At 33.4% G+C, this 16,604-nt stretch overlaps 3 protein-coding genes across 4 annotated transcripts in view; 1 reads left to right on the forward strand and 2 right to left on the reverse strand.

Annotated features, from left to right (window-relative positions):
- The window catches only part of LOC126856232 (uncharacterized), a 64,283-nt gene that overhangs the window by 30,149 nt on the left and 17,530 nt on the right, over positions 1–16,604 (reverse strand). The window lies entirely within an intron of this gene.
- Positions 1–16,604, reverse strand: part of LOC126856225 (uncharacterized) — a 63,376-nt gene that overhangs the window by 20,262 nt on the left and 26,510 nt on the right. The window lies entirely within an intron of this gene.
- Positions 8,732–16,604, forward strand: part of LOC126856230 (uncharacterized PE-PGRS family protein PE_PGRS46-like) — a 131,250-nt gene continuing 123,377 nt past the window's right edge. For both annotated transcript variants that reach the window (XM_050604551.1, XM_050604550.1), the window contains exons 1-2: positions 8,732–9,812; positions 10,232–10,374. The gene's annotated coding sequence lies outside the window, so the exon portion shown is untranslated. The remainder of the gene's footprint in view (positions 9,813–10,231; positions 10,375–16,604) is intronic.

Below are 16,604 nucleotides of genomic sequence, written 5' to 3' on the forward strand. Positions count from 1 at the left end.
GACCTCTGATAAGGGGTCGAAACTCTCTGACTAGATGTAGCCAGAATTAATATGGCCAGGATTAACGAAAGGTAAGTCCAACTGGCCCAACGGAAGCAACCTACGGTGTATTTTATTAAAGCATTCTATTAGGGCACGCAAGTAGGACACGCGAGTAGGGATACGTTCTTTAAATCTCGGATTTCTGCTGATTCAGTCAGCAAGTAGGATTGTTAGGGCTATAGGGATTGTTAGGCATTAAAAAAAAATTAGAAATAAAATTACAATACATAATAATAATAATCCAACTTAAACTTATTCTCAGGAAAATTAAAAAAAATAAATTACAATAACATTAAATATTATAATATGTTGTAATATATATTTTATATTAAAATTATTATAAAAATATTGTGTAATTCAATCTCGAATAAAGTTAATTATGAGATAGTTCAAACGTATGTAATATGTCACATCACATAAACAATTTGATAAACTATTAAAAACATTAAAATATATTTTTGCACAAGAGATATATTTAGATAATAAAAATTATTTCATATTAAAATTTTATTCTGTTTTTTAACATTATTATTTTTGACATTAAGCAAGCTTTGAAATTACACATGACTTGCGGTTACATTACAAAGGAAGAAAAAAAAGGTGTCTCAAAGGGAAAGGGAGAGTAGGTCATTCGAAAAGGTTGGTTGATGATGGTTCGATGATAGTAGAAATGACGGATTTAAATTTCACTGCAAGTCTCTAAAACATTTGTGATTCAAACGCGGTTGTTCGAAAATTGCTGAGTCGGTGATTTTTTTTGCGACTTTGAAGTTACGCGGTGAGTAAAATGAGAAAAAAATTCTTTGACGAGACTTATCGTACCACGGTCTCGTGATACGAAGTAACGACCGGCGAGTCTCGCGCTGGCTCTCGTTCCTATTTTCCGCGAACAAGATAGATTTTTTTTGTATACGGATCCCTTTGGCGTCGGTGCGGGATTTATGATTTTGTAAAAATGAATTTGATGCAATACGCCGGATGTAAATCGCCGTTTTATTTCAAAACGGACATGGTGCATGTACGTGACGGTAAGAGAATCGCGTGTTTTAAAGGCGGTATGAGGTTTACTTTTGAATTTAACTGCGCGATTTGTCTTGGCATGCATATATATATATATATATATATATATATATATATATATATATATATATATAACGTCATTGAAACTGTAGCGCGCGGTTAAAGATTAATCACAACGAAGCTTGGGAAATTTCTCCCTCTCTTTTCTGATTAAGACCCATGAATATTCATTTCCCTTCCCATCGGACACATTTGCATATGCTTACGGTAAAATGTTAATCGGCAAATGTTCTACAAGCTATACCCCATTCAATCTCCGTTGACATAAAGTCGATATTTATTGTTTATTCCATTTCACAGCATACGACTCTCTTTCATTTACAAATTAAAAATAATTACACACGTCATTCGCAACATTACTCATATATGCACACACATACGTGGTCTGCAAAAAATCTTTTCTAGATATTATTATTTTTATGATTTAATTATTAGTCTGTATGTGTGTGTGCATATAAAATATAATGAAAAGTTATTTTAGAGTATAATCATCCAGTCTCGCGGGACACATAAAAACACATTTTCAGATATTGCATGTTTTTCTAGAGATTATTCGACAATGAGTTATTTCTCCATAGATTCTCGATCGTGAAAAATTTTCTTCGCTATTTATCGGGAGTAATCCTGTGATATATAAGCTCACCTCGAATGCGTGCTTTATACTGTTCACAATAATGTTTCTTTTTTATATCTTTACAAATAGTTTGGAGACAAATGGCTTTCCAATAAAGCATCTACCATAAATAATGCGACTACCACCGCAATAATTAATATTTTCGATGCAGCATCTAAGAGAATATAATAATCATCCCTACGCATATAAGACGCGATAAATATTGTCAAAATCTTTTTCTTAATCATAATCGCTTTATTATTCAATTTATTATAAATCATTTCCTTTTTCGCGACACACATATATTTTTTTTTAGCAAGCAATCATATATTCTAATTAAAAGTAAATCTAATATCTTCATTTGCATACATCTATTATTCCGATATTTCGATGCATTTGTCGAGACAATTACGAATCTCGCTAATATGTGACCCGGATATAACCGCTGTTGCCGCCGCCGGCTGTATTCTGACCATATTGGTATTCTCCGTCCGCGGACGCACACTTGGGAAATGATATTCCGTTTCTGCATCGACGCCGTTGTCGAGACGCTATAAATTCGCATTCGATTGCGTATATGTACGAAAGTGTGGGTACGTGGAGCGAAACGCGCGCGTGCGTAGATACCTGCATGCATATACCTTATTTGCACGAGATTTCGAGTATCGTGTCCATCTGTAGATGCGGGCAGAGAATTTCTCCGATAGTTTCTCTCACTGACGTGCATCAAGAACACTCGCATATCCCCGATATTGGTTAAAGCGCACTTATACGCATTAGTACTTGGGTGGTAAGACCGCGTACAGGAGTACGTTAAAATAACATGGCATTAATTCGATAATTAACATATAAATCGATAAACTTCTCGCCTTGAAAAACATTCATTCGAGATTTGCATAATTAAAGCGAGAGATCTCGGAAGCTGCGAAAGAAAATAATCAAAAGAAGTATTTACAAGAAACACACGATAGGAAGAAAATTTTATTTTAACATTTGCTCTTTGAGTTTACTTCTAGATAAGACGGATAATAAATGACGGATGATATTTGATGTGTAAGAAATTTAATTTGTATGTTGGATTATCATTTTGCGTGTTTTGACACGATTTATTACTTAAAAATGTTCATTTACCTAACATTTTATTATTTAATTTTTAATTATTAATTAATTAAATTTAAAAGTATACTATTTAAGACAGCATAATATATTGATATCTAGAGGAGAGCTAGAAACCTATACGGTTTCTTATTATTGATCTGCAAACCCTCGACGAATTACCTAAGCCAAATCGGAGGTAGTATCAGGTGCTCCTGCTGCGTAATAATAGGAAATCCAGGGAAAGTGTAACAGGAAAGCAGATGGTAGGCAGAACTACACGTAAGGTGGTCCAAGTTGTCGATTGATTATCGATATACTAAGCAAGTTTCCTTTATCCGCACGTGTGCGGATAAAATACATAGCACGATATTTAACAATTAAATCTATGTTTTCTTAACAATTCGCAAGATATGGTCTCACGTTTGAAGAGATAATTTTATTTCTTTTCTTTTTACAATATTTTAATCCCTTCACATAAATGTCTAAAAAAAATATTTCTTCAAATAAAAAATTATATAAATTTGAATATTTATTGTTTGCAATATCTTTTTATTTCATAAAACACTTATTTGAAGTATATTTTATATTGTATGATTATCTGGCAGACGTATTATTATAATTATGGTTATTCATAATTATAAAATTATGAGATCGATAATTGAAACGTTATTTCAAACGGTATTCCTGTATAGAATGAGCATTGCAAATCACCGGTTACGCGTAATTACACGCAATTAATTAATTAATTCAGAGAGTACTAATTGTGGTAAAGCATGATCACTCAGACGCGACGAATATCCCTTCGAATTGTTTTATATTTTTCACTCGAGACCGAGACTTTTGTACGTCTCAGATTTTTGTCTTTCTGATTATGACATTCTCTACAAAAGTTTTCCGAGACATGACATGGCAATATGCCAATCACGAAATTTGAAGCAAAACGAATTTTATACGCTCGATCGCTCAAGTAAATGTGAGACCGGCTATATTGAAGGGATATAATATAATTTATCGTGAATTCGTGATTAGCATTAGAAAATTTTATATTTCATTAAAATTTACAGAAAGACCAGATTCTGAAAATTGTTTTGTCATTTGATCCTTGCAATTCAAAATGTAATAACGGCATGTATCGGAGAATAATTCTAGAAATATCCAAATTCTTTTAAAAAAATTCCAATTTTTAAAATGTATTCGATAATTTCAATCTGTTATTAATTGGAGCATCTAATTGGAAAATGCAGAATTTTAGAAAATGTCAAAAAACGTCCAATTGAATTTGTTAATAAAGAGAAGCTATTTCGTGAACAAATTCTATTTTTACTTAATTCTTTTTCTCATTCATAGTACTCTCTTCAAAAGAAAACAAACAGCATTTTTCCTTCTGCTTTTTCCCTCCATATGAAATTCAAGCACACGTAATCTTGTACATGTTTAATAAAGATGCACTCTAACTTATGCCAATATATAACATACTGGTACTTTGAAGTGCTTTCCCCAAACTGCAATAGATTTTATATATCTTTGCATAGTGAAAGACCGTTTCAATGAAGTAATTTATAACGAGTATATTTATGCATATGAATGTTTATATGCATATAAATGCTTATGTGCATAAATGTTTGCGCGATAAATTTAGAGAAAAGAACTCTGTACGCGCATGCATAAATATCTCTCTCGCAAGATTTATATAATTATAAAAATTATAAAATTAATTGGATATCATACTAAAAATATGGAAAAAAAAACAGAGTATGTGAGAGAGAGAGAGAGAGATATCTCACATTTTCTCAAATTACGTAATGCACGTAATGGTAAAAGATTAAACGTTTCTATACAAAACATAACGTTAAAAAAAAAAACCCGTTTATACGTGATATGTAAATCTGCCGCATGAAACATTGTCTGAAATAATATACGCATGTTCCACTGTTGAACATGCTCTTTCTCTTATTTTCGTGGCATTTATAACGTGTTGGTCGATGCAGAATTTTAATCGTCCCTCCCTCCTTCTCCTCTCCTTCTCTTTCTCTCTATGCACATACGCTCCACATTGTTTTTAACCTTTTGTAACCAAAGTATCGGTCGCGAGATATTTTAGTCCGACAATATAACGAGTATAGACGCCGCATAGCTCATGGTTTTTTAATTCGTATCAACAGAGAAGAATGTCCATTATTATAGATGCGTGCCTTTGTAAATACTTATTTATAATTAAAATTATAAAAATGTCGGAAAGATCCGTAAAATATAATCTCCGTATAAATATAATCTCGCGCACGTAAGAAATATTATATAAGCATACATAAATGCTTTTTTTTTTTATTATTATCGCTCGATTATTAAAAATTTTATCCTCGCACGGAAAACTTGACAAACTGAATCTGTCACTTGCGACATTACAAAGTTTATGTATGTAACCGAAAATGCAGTACCCTGTTGCAGTAATTTTCGCGGACGTGTCATCTCGCGTAAATGCGGTATGCGCACTCGCTATGGAATGTAACTTCTCTCGCGTGAAAGAGGTGGACATGGATAGAGGCGGCAAGCTAATCCATCTGTCTAATTGCACGACCTGTTTACGCTCGGTCTCAACTTAGTATGTACTAGGTTGTAGTTTCTGACATTTATTGCAACACTTCGCCGAATGCAATATGAAAGGACGCAGGGGCACATTCTTAGCTAGGCGCAATGTGAGCCAGTATTATGACGTAAGATGTGACGCTCCATAGATAAATCCTGTTTGCGGTCAAGCATTATGCGCGCATATTGAAAAATGCATAAAATTTTGTGTAACGTAAATACGCGAAAGATCTGTATATACGGGATGTTCGAAAAAGATGGTACCAAATTTTAGAATTGTGTAATACTCATAAAAACGAAAAAAATCTTAATAAGTAGTACTCCAAAAATCATTTATTGCGGAGTTATAAAGCATCTTCTATTATTAAATAAATTCGGCACGTTTTCTCGTTGAAGAATACGTTCAAAAATTTCAGGTTTATTTCAATATTTGTTGACAACAGTTTTCTATATCAATTCATTCAATGTATCAACTAATGTGATGTATACCGTGCTCTTTAAGTATCCCCATAAATAAAAATCTAACGGATTTAAATCCAGTGACAGAGGTAGCCATGCAACTTGACCGCCACATTGTATCTCCTATCCGCTTTTCTTGAAAAAGTAGATTGAATTTATTTAATAACAGAAAATATTTTGGAAATAAATAGATTTTGGAATACTACTTCTGAGACTTTTTGGATTGTTGTTACTACATATTCCTAAAATTTGATACCATCTTTTTTGAACACTTTGTATATTGTGTCTTGCCTGTACACGCGGATAACGTTCTTCGATCAGATCAATATTCTATTAAGTTATTTCTAAGACGCACAAGATGACGAAGATATAAGAATAAATACAAAGAAAACAAGAAATAAAATTGCTTAGAAAACTCCCTTTTCGCGCGAGGGAAAAAAAGTATTAAAAAAGGACCCCTCACATTGATTGCTTGAGTCAATCGAGTGAAAAAATTGTGTTTAGTATTGGAAAAAATAGGATAGAATAAAATTTAAAAAAAAATAAGAGCCAGAAAAATATATGTATAACATCAAACTTCGTAGGAGTAGAAATATAATAACATTAATATGTTGCGCATAATATAATATAGAAAATAAGCAGCATATTTAATAAAAAATCAGTGTGATAAATGATAACGTATACGAGAGACTGTGTGCATTCAACAAAAATTTAATTAAATATTAATAATAATAATTAATAATAATAATAATTTTATATACATGTATAATTAATTAACTACATATTAATATTTTTAATTCTAATAAATATGGAATAATCATATGCAATTACGTATGACATTAGGGACAAGAAATAATTAGAGCGTAAGCTAATTGGCTGATGTCGACTATCAAAAGGATTCAGCCTCATTTATGGAAGATTAGTTGCATTGAACGCAACATATAATTCCGTACGCAATCGAGTTGAAAGCAACAGGAACATGAATGCGTTTGCCTGGATGTTGTGAGGGGTATCACGACGCAAAGGTCGTAAATGTCACGCAGCGACATAGAAAATGGCTAACGTAACAACAATACATACGCTAGAATGGTCGCGATGTACAGCGCGTAGGCGAACCGATACAAGTAACCGATAAGTGCACATCAAGCTGCAACATGTCGTTGAAGCCGTATAGCAAAAATATATTATTAAAAATATATAAAAAATGCGCAAACATTCAGGTACAAGGTCATATATATGCTGACGCGAGATATGTATTATATATTCAGCTGTGTCGATTTTCTGTTTCGTCTCGCTTTCATTCATGTAAATTGTATCACTTGTAACATACGCGTGCTGAGAATTTATAGCAAGATGTAGAGAAATTAAATTTTAGAATTTAATAGCCGACACGTCTTCATATTATTGTCGCTTTGATTAAGTGCGGCTTTTAATCTGGTATGCCGTTATATGATATAAAGTAAAAAAAGTCATAATAATTCTGTATGCTATTTAGTTAATGTGATCGCTCTTTATAACTTCAGTAATAATTAATTCGTAAGTCATATTTAGTATGGACAGTGTGTTGTATCGCTATAAACTGCCCCTTGAATACACATATTATCTCGGGATTTAGCTAGTACGTAGTAGTTACGTAGATTCCCTATGCAATGTTCTTGCAAATCTAATAGTAACATTACATACGTAATATTGAAAATTCGCTATGGGAATGCTATTAATAAAAATTGCTTTTGTCATTACTGTAATCTTTCTCAAAGCACATACCGAGGTGGTATTTTTTTCATAAAAATTATTCACGTGAAGCTTCTCTAAATTAAAACCGGATTAAAATTTTTCATACGCAAATAAAAAGTTTCGAACTACGCTAGGCCGGTGCAGTGGAGTATAAATGTCAATGTGTAGGTAGATAGTGCAGGTTTGTAGCAAAAATACACGAGGCACGTATAAGCAAAGGACTAAACAAGTAGAATGACAAGACCACCCTTAACAGGGCTCACGTAACTGCGCGAGTAGCAGCAAAAATCCTAGAAAGGAATACTGCTTGCGTCATCCTGGCGGATGACAGCTAACGCATAATGAGATTTTTTTTTTATAAGATAATATAATAATATGTAAAAGGTCAGCGAAATATATTTGCTTAATCGGCGACTTTAGTTTGCCTACAACTAAATGAGAATTGTAAAGCGATTCTTGTGAAAATACTGTCAAGACTTTTTTTTCAAAAAAAAAAGCAAATTAAATAAGAGAAGATTGTGAAACATTTAAAGATTTATCACACACACATATATACACACACATTTTTGCGACCGTTCGCTACGAATCACGTAATCGCTTTCACTTAAAACGCTTCAAGGCCGATCGACCAGGTTGACGCAATTAGCCTGATGCATTTATTATAGATGCACCGCGTGGACGCATCTCAACGTCATTAAAAAAAAGACTACGTCAGAAAGCAAGAATGATTACGCTCGTCGACTTCACGTCATCGTAATAATTATTTATAGCTCGCGCGTCTTTTCCGAGACACAGGCGGTGAAAAAGAAGGCAGGGTCAGAGACGAGGAAGGTAGACAGGTAACCAGGCAGGGGTAGTTACAGACAGGGGTAGGTTACTCCGGTATCAGCCACCCGGCATGTAAGCAGGAGCAGGCGAGCACCGGCAGGCGGTAGTAGTAAGGAAGACAGAGAGAAACGAGGCGAGTCGGCGCGTGAGGAAGAGAGAGACGTTCAGTCCTCGGCGCCTGCGTGCTTGATTCTTGAGAGCGAGCTCTCATCCGAAATCCAGGATTCCAGTTGCGAGCGCGCCGCCGGTACAAGCCATTCGCTAGGACACGGAGTTTTGTAATACGGACGACGGTCGCCGACCTGGCCACCCGGCGAGGGGCGCACTCCACCCACACCGTGTGTCGCGCGCGACACGTTACTCCGCGACGCGAGCCAACAAGTCATCAGGCACCTCCACGAGGTTCGACACCGGCCGGTGTTTCGCGCTCGGATTCTTTCCGGATCGTCGTCTCAACGTGTACGTTATACGCGTCGCGTGCTCTCGCATTACGCTGGATTCTGCGTGCGTGAGATTTTCGTCCTGATAATCGATTCGTCATAGATCAATCGGGAAGTTTTTGTTCGTTTTACAAGATCGACGAATTCGATGATCGAATAAGAAAGATCGAGGAGATCGACGAAAAGAGTTATCAGGAGATTTTGAGCGTGATATCGGCATATCCGCGATTATCGGAGAGATCTAAGTTGATTTTATAGTTAACTTCTGCTGCGCGCAATCGAGATGATGCAGATGGAACGAGGAGAATTTTTGGATCGACATCACACAGCGAGGGGAAGGAAAGTTAATGGGTGATGGGTCCTCCGCGGATTTCGAGTCTTGCGAAAAAAGAATCAAAAATTTAACAGTCAGAATTTGACAGATTGAAGAGCAAGCGGATCTGAATCGGTGAGACGAGACGAGAGTCGAGAGAGAAAACAATCGGGCAGTGGCCGGGATGTCAATGAACTCGCGTGCTCGTGAGGGAAGAACATTAAAAAGATCAAGTGTATAAAGATCGAAGGAATAAATGGTCAGGAATTTCTTAGACTGTTTTTCACAAGATCGAAATGACAAGCAGGCTATCGTGGAATAATAATAGCCGGTTTCAATGATCAATGTTTGCAAATAATTTGCTGTAAAGGAAAGCAAAAATATGATCGACGAGCAGGTCTTTATGCGATGTAAAACGTATTAGTCGATAAAAATAAGATTGAAAAGATGTATTACGTGAGAAGTAATTACGAGATTTTTACGCCATATTGATAAATGAAGCATAAAGGACCGATATCGTCCTCTTACCTGAAGGAGAATTATAATACTTATGCGATTGAAGAAGTTGAGAAGATTTTAAGACTTCACACACATAATAATCGAGGAATACACAAAGTAACAGGTAAGATTTCGATGTTTATATTTAAAAAATAATTTTATTTAATTTATTAAATTAAATTATTAAAAAGTGAAAAAATTGGAGAGAGAAATAAAATAATAATTATAATTATACGTGATTTGAATCAATTTTTTTCTTAACTTTGTATTATATAGTCAACAGGAAAGATTTTAATAGAAAACAATTTCCTTCTCATTTCTTTATACATATTTAACATATACATATTTTGATCACATTATTTTATTTTTACATACATTAGATTATAAAGAAATGTTTAGTTATAAAAAATTAAATCAAATATGTTTTACTGAAGCGTAAATCTTCTTTTTAAAGAATCGTGTGTTTCTTATTTCTTTCTCTAATAAATTCTTGATAAAAGTTTTTTGCATTTTTACTATTTATTAACGTAATATTTATTTCAGTTCAAATTGATTTGGATGCATCGGAACGAAAGCGTTTCGTATCGTTATTCGTTGTAGTAATTACATCTACTTGGACGGTAATTTTGCCAATAAGAGCGTCACCACCGCAACGTAAATTAATTTGTAGCAACGTACACATACTGGTGAGTTCATCTTTTCTCGCTTTTATTCTCACAATAATTACTTCCACGATAATTATTTAGCTCTCGCTCGAGCGACGGATACTTCTTAATTTTATTAACGGAACATAGTTTCGTTTTGTGAAATTATATTGCTTGCTGCTTATAATCATTATCGCAGTTTATTATTGGATTTGAAATGTAATCTAATTTTTGATTCGATGAAAGAGGGATAAAAAGTGATAAACGTATAGATAGTTGAACAATTTTATATATATATATATATATATATATATATATATATATATATATATATATACTTTTGGAAAAGTACACATGTAAGAGGTACGATAATATAAGATTTTTCTTATACGGTCGCTTATACGGTCAAAAGTTAACAGTTTCCGATACAAATATATAAACCGTTTTATTCTGGTCACACGGTGAGGCATGCAGGTTTCGTTTACGTCCGATATCTTCGCTTTATTGGCATTTGCCACTTACTATCGTCAGCAGAGATCGCAAGATCCTATAATAGGATACGTTCTAGTATTCTTTCAATGTTGAATAAAATGCGATGATATGTTACAGTCGCTAAAATTTTTTTAGGAGGCATTTAAAGAAGCTTAAAAGATTTTCTTTATTTTTATGCGATAAAGAATAATATATATTACACACGCTATCAATAGGCGACAATAAACTTTATTATTTTTTATTTTCCGTACGATTTATCTATCTCAAAATCGATACACAAATTTAACGCAAAGAATTAGGATGACAGATAATTAACGAACACGCGAATGTATAAGCAAACGTGTCCACGCTTTAGATCACGCCACGAGTGTAGCTTGCGATTAAGTACTCAAATTGCGTGGTTATCGATCGTGAGCCAATTAGCAGCAACATAGTAGCATTTGTGTGCTGCGTACACGCGTTAAGATGATAGTAAAGGGCGCAAGATTAAATTGAGACAAAATATCCATGTGAGAATCGGACAGGTGTTTCTTTACTTTTTTTCCAGGTCAACGATTATTTGCATCCTCTAATTGCTCTTCCTCCCGAATGTCGCCGCACAGTATCGGCTTTATCGTTCCTTTTTCCGTTACCGTTTACACGATGCGAAGGGTAAGCGGATTTCTTGCCTGTCGTCGATTAGAATGCGGCGGAGAGGTTCGGTTTATTATTATTTTCCTATAATTTGCAAAGCAAGCGTAGAAGCTGCTTAAATAATTCATTAACCGCAATGACAGTACTGTTTGCGATATTTTCCTGAAGTATTTTATCAAAAATTCAAATAAGCGAGAGACAAGAAAAAAATGTCACGATAATATCTTATGGTATAATTTTATGGTTTTAGTAGCTATTATAGAATAGATAAATTTTTGCTCTCTGTTATCATGTAGTAGTGTAAATATTTGCTGGAAGATTAATGTCAGGTTGACAAGCTAAAGAAAAATCATTTTCAACGTGCATTACTGCGTGCTAGAAAAATGCCCGTTTTCGTGCAATTCAGTCACTTATACATTGAAAGTTCTTCTGAGTATTTTGTGCAATCAATAATAGAGAGAAAGATCAGTTATGCATTAGAACGGAATTGTGTTCAAATAATATGAGAATAATATCATAATAATATAATATATAAATAATATAATTTTACAAAATTGTAGGCTTTTATATACTCATGTTTTTAATTAAAATAGAGATTTTTAAAAAGTTTGATATGCTGAATTTTCACAAGATGTTGGCCATATGGGCCAGAGAAACGAGTACCATCAATTTTTCTTTTCCTTTCTTGAAATAATTATCCGGTAAATAGTTTTCTTATACGTGTGAAACGCGTCGCACGAATCGATGAAAAATACAGAAATGTCTTGTGCTTTCCATCGAAACAAAGATCGCCACACTTTGGCATGCGACATGACAATAATATCTTTTACGCCTACTAATATCTTTATCGTCTACGCCTTGAATATTATCTCTTGCGTAATGGCCGAGTTTAATATGTTGGTTGAATATTCGTGAGAGAAAGTCGCAAGGAATAGGAATAGGAATTTGGTATGCGCAACCATCAATTTATTTCTGGTGCCATTTAACAAAAGGAGAATTAAGGATGAATGTATGTGGCGGTAATTCGGCACCTATACTGGTAGCATATAGATAATCATAAATTCATTGAATTAGAAGAAGGTCGGATAATTAATTGTCTCATGGAGATTTGCGCGCAAATTACGGGCATATGCAATTTTGTCTTTCCACTGAATTCGGGTACAAATTCTATCTTCTGGAATTATGCATGAAAATTAAATAGATGAAAAATGTGCACAAGTATATCGGTAATGAGATAAAAAAAGTTTTTTTTTTTTTATTAATGTAATCATAATTGCAAAAATGTTAAAATTTTTTGATAATTTTCTCACGAAAATTTTAAAAGCTAAAAAGATATTAAATATAAATCTCTTGTCAAAAAACCTCTCTCTAAGAAATTAAATTTATTCAACATTTTTTCAAATATTCTACGTTATTATTCATTCTTCACACGTACACGTGTCCTAAACGCGCAATGCTGAGTGTTTGCGCGCGAGAATAAAAAAGTTTCCAACGTTTATACATATATATATATATATATATATATATATATATATATATATATATATATATATTTTACTTCGAGAGAATAAATTTGAGAAGAGCGAGTCTAAAACTTTATATCGAGCATCTCAGTGCGCGATGGATTCCTCTCATGATAGTGTACCCTCCATGAAAATAGAATCGAGTGTGAAATTTCGTATTTCTGTGAAAACGTCTTATATCATGACGCATGACGGGCACACAAATGCACACAGATAAAATGATATAATTTATTGAGATAAAAACATCATTTGTTATGTTCCTTTGAAAAATATGATTGATACATCATTGTTTCGTTATCTTAAATAAAAAAGAGCACAATTTAAAACATTGTTATATCGAGAAGACAGAAATGTATGATATTGCGCTGGTATCGAAACGGGATTAAAAAAGGATGGAACTCTTGAACTCTCGCGAACAATCGAGCTTGAAAGAGTATCGATAAAAGATTCAGTGATGCCAAATGCGCTGGTACAGCTTGATATCCGATCTAACTCTCAATTTGGATCAAAGCTATCACGTTCCTCTTTGGGTTTTCCATGCGCTGAATTCGAGTGCATACTGTAATCGATCCTGACCTACACTGTAACCGGTCTTATACTTTTTTCAGCGAATTTATACGCGTACAATGTTCCAAATTTGTCCGTAAGTAGTTCGTAGATATACTTCTTTTGTATCGCGATTCGAGATACTATCCCTTAGATCCCTAGATCCCTTATATCTATCTAATAATATAATAATATAATGCTAACTCCAGCTGCCTAATGGAAACATGAAGCTTTATATATATTTTTTATAATTTTTTATTATAATCTGCAATTGCATTGAGTTTTAAGCTTTGTTCAATTATTGAAATAACGCAAAATAATAAAGAGCAAATATAATGTACTACGTTTTCCCGTTTCTGTGTATAAGTATATATAATAAACGGCTCAACGTATGTTTTACGTGTGCTTGATGAAGAAGATAAGAACAAAAGTGCATTCATGTAGTACAAAAAGAAACGAAACGCGTAATCTTTTGATCCACCGTTTTTATTTCCACCGCCTTATTTCGGCTCGGCGGGTTTGCATCGGCGAGTTTCGCTAAGCCGTTAAAACATTGTAGACTTAACGTGTGTCCGCAATATGTTTCTTTGACTCTGATAACGAATGACCTCGCAGTCTTGGTCTTTAATACGACGCGCGACGGAACGCGCGAGGCGTGAGTAGAAGAGCTCGATGAATAGGCCGGCGCGCCGTCGAGGCGCTTCTCCTTACGAGTAGCTTTCTCGTTAACGACCGCGATACGGTTGATTCCGGCGAGAAATGAGAGATCGGGGAATACCCACGCCGGGTCTTCCCTTCGCCTTTCCAATGTACTTCGCACATTGCGTCACCCCGTTTCTGTCCCTTTTACTGCCTTTGCCACGAAATATTACGAAGATGTGGTGCTTTAAGAATATTACGGTAATGTAGAAAAAAAAAAGGTTTTTCGCGCATGTTTCTTTGATAAAGTAATAAGACGACGAATCGCGTTATAAATTTCAGGGAATATCATGACATAAATTGATTGATAGTCGACACATAGTGTGACACACATTGTGAATTAATTCTGAAATAATCCCATTAAGATCCTTTTCTGCACTTCAATTACATGCTTTGCGTCACATATGGATCTTTCAGTTTTATGTATGATATAATGATAACGAATGTGATACGTACAAATGTACTCTTAAAAGCACTTACGATCTTAGTAAGATGAATATTTACTTGTCATCTTTGCGACAAACTTAGTTATTGATAGCAGCCGTAGTTTTTATTTCAAGGGTTAATTACACCCGTAAGGTTAATTTAGGTCATTCCGGAGCTTAACGAGTCGGTACTTCCATCCGATAAAAACTGTCTCATTTTTTTGAAAATGGTACAAGCCTCGTGTAAAATCTAGCGCGAATCTCATTTGAGTTAAGAGTAGTATAAAATAAATTTATTGTATATACACATATATAAAAAATAATAAAATAAGATAATAATAATAATATAATATAATAAAAAATGTGTGTTATTAAGAGTACAAATTTTTATTTATTCTTATATAAATTTTTTTATTAAGCTAACAAAAAAAAAAAATTGAAAAATTAAGAAATGATTGATATACATTTTATATCTAATAATTGTATAAAGATTGTATTAATAACAATATCCGTAAAATAAAAATTATTCGTTTTAATTTTTTTAAACTTTGTAAACTCAATAAAAAAGATTTATATAAAAATAGATAAAAATTCTTGCTCTTAAAACACACATTTATTAATTATATTAAATTGATAGAATTATATTTGGAAGTTAATTAAAAATTAATATAATATTTCGACAAATCCTTTTTGTGTTTATGTAATGACATGTACTAAAACGATGTTTGTATTTATTTATTTCTGCCTGCTTGAGTTGTTTGTTTGTTTTCAACTTAATTATTCAACTTATTCAACTTATTTGAGAGAACTGTAACAATAATATTGTACACGGACTTCGCGCGGAAATTATTGTATTTCGAATAATTATATTCTACAGAATATAATTACTGTGTCAGATGGGATATATCATAATAGAGTTTTCTATTACATTTCTTGTACATTTGTTTCCGAATACATTTCTATTGAAGAATTGCGGTGATGAAGATATTACCGACTATCCCCCGAGTGCTCGCAAATTTAAATATGTCTGCTGGTGAATTAAAACCTGTCATTCTCTACCATGCCGTTTTATAAGCATCACTTTGCGCTCAGGCATGAGAATTCGTGGATGCAACATTTCGGAATGACGTTTCGAAAGGGCTGCGGAAACGCTATTATATACACAACTATGTAGAGATTCGTACATTTCCTACCTATCTTTGTAATGCAGTCAAGCTTTCCTAACCGATTGCTCTTCTGTGTTGCCATCACTCTGACGAATGAATATTCCCTCTCGCTGTATCTCTCCATCTGCTTATGATCCATTTGTCAGCATATATTTGAATAAATTTGAATCACAGTAGTCAGCATGTAACTGCGCAACGCGCAGTTCTTCTAGCTTTTTTTTTTTCATTAAATATCGTGCGAATGATAGCCTTTCGAAGTTGAAGAAATTAATGACTTCGCACACACCTAACGACCGACCACAAGAACGATTGAGCAAGATGTGAGATGTTCTCCTCTTCCTAAACATTTAATTGCACGAATTGAGACTTTAGCGAAGGTAAAAACTGATGCTATGGTACATAGCGTGTTCTGAACTAAATTATTTTTTGTGTATATAGATCGTATAAAATTTTATTGTGTGAAATTTTAATAAGTTTCTTCGAGTAGAATTGTAATTTTGTATTCCTTTTTTTGTACATATTTTATTACATTTAAAAAATAAAATGTTTAATTTATATATAAATATAAATATGATATATTTTTTTTCTGCGAAATTAAATCTCTAAATTAATTCAAATTGCTCAACTAAATGTAAATAAAAAATACGGTTTATATGTATTAGTGAAATTCTTTTTAATTGTAAATCTCTCTTTTATTACGATTTAATAAAGATATTTAATGCGAATATTAATGCGAATATTGGAATAATATGGAATAATGACAGTTTTGTGTGAAAGATTTGAAACTG

The sequence above is a fragment of the Cataglyphis hispanica genome, chromosome 18 (genome assembly GCF_021464435.1).
Source record: "Cataglyphis hispanica isolate Lineage 1 chromosome 18, ULB_Chis1_1.0, whole genome shotgun sequence".
NCBI classification, from domain to species: Eukaryota; Metazoa; Arthropoda; class Insecta; order Hymenoptera; family Formicidae; genus Cataglyphis; species Cataglyphis hispanica.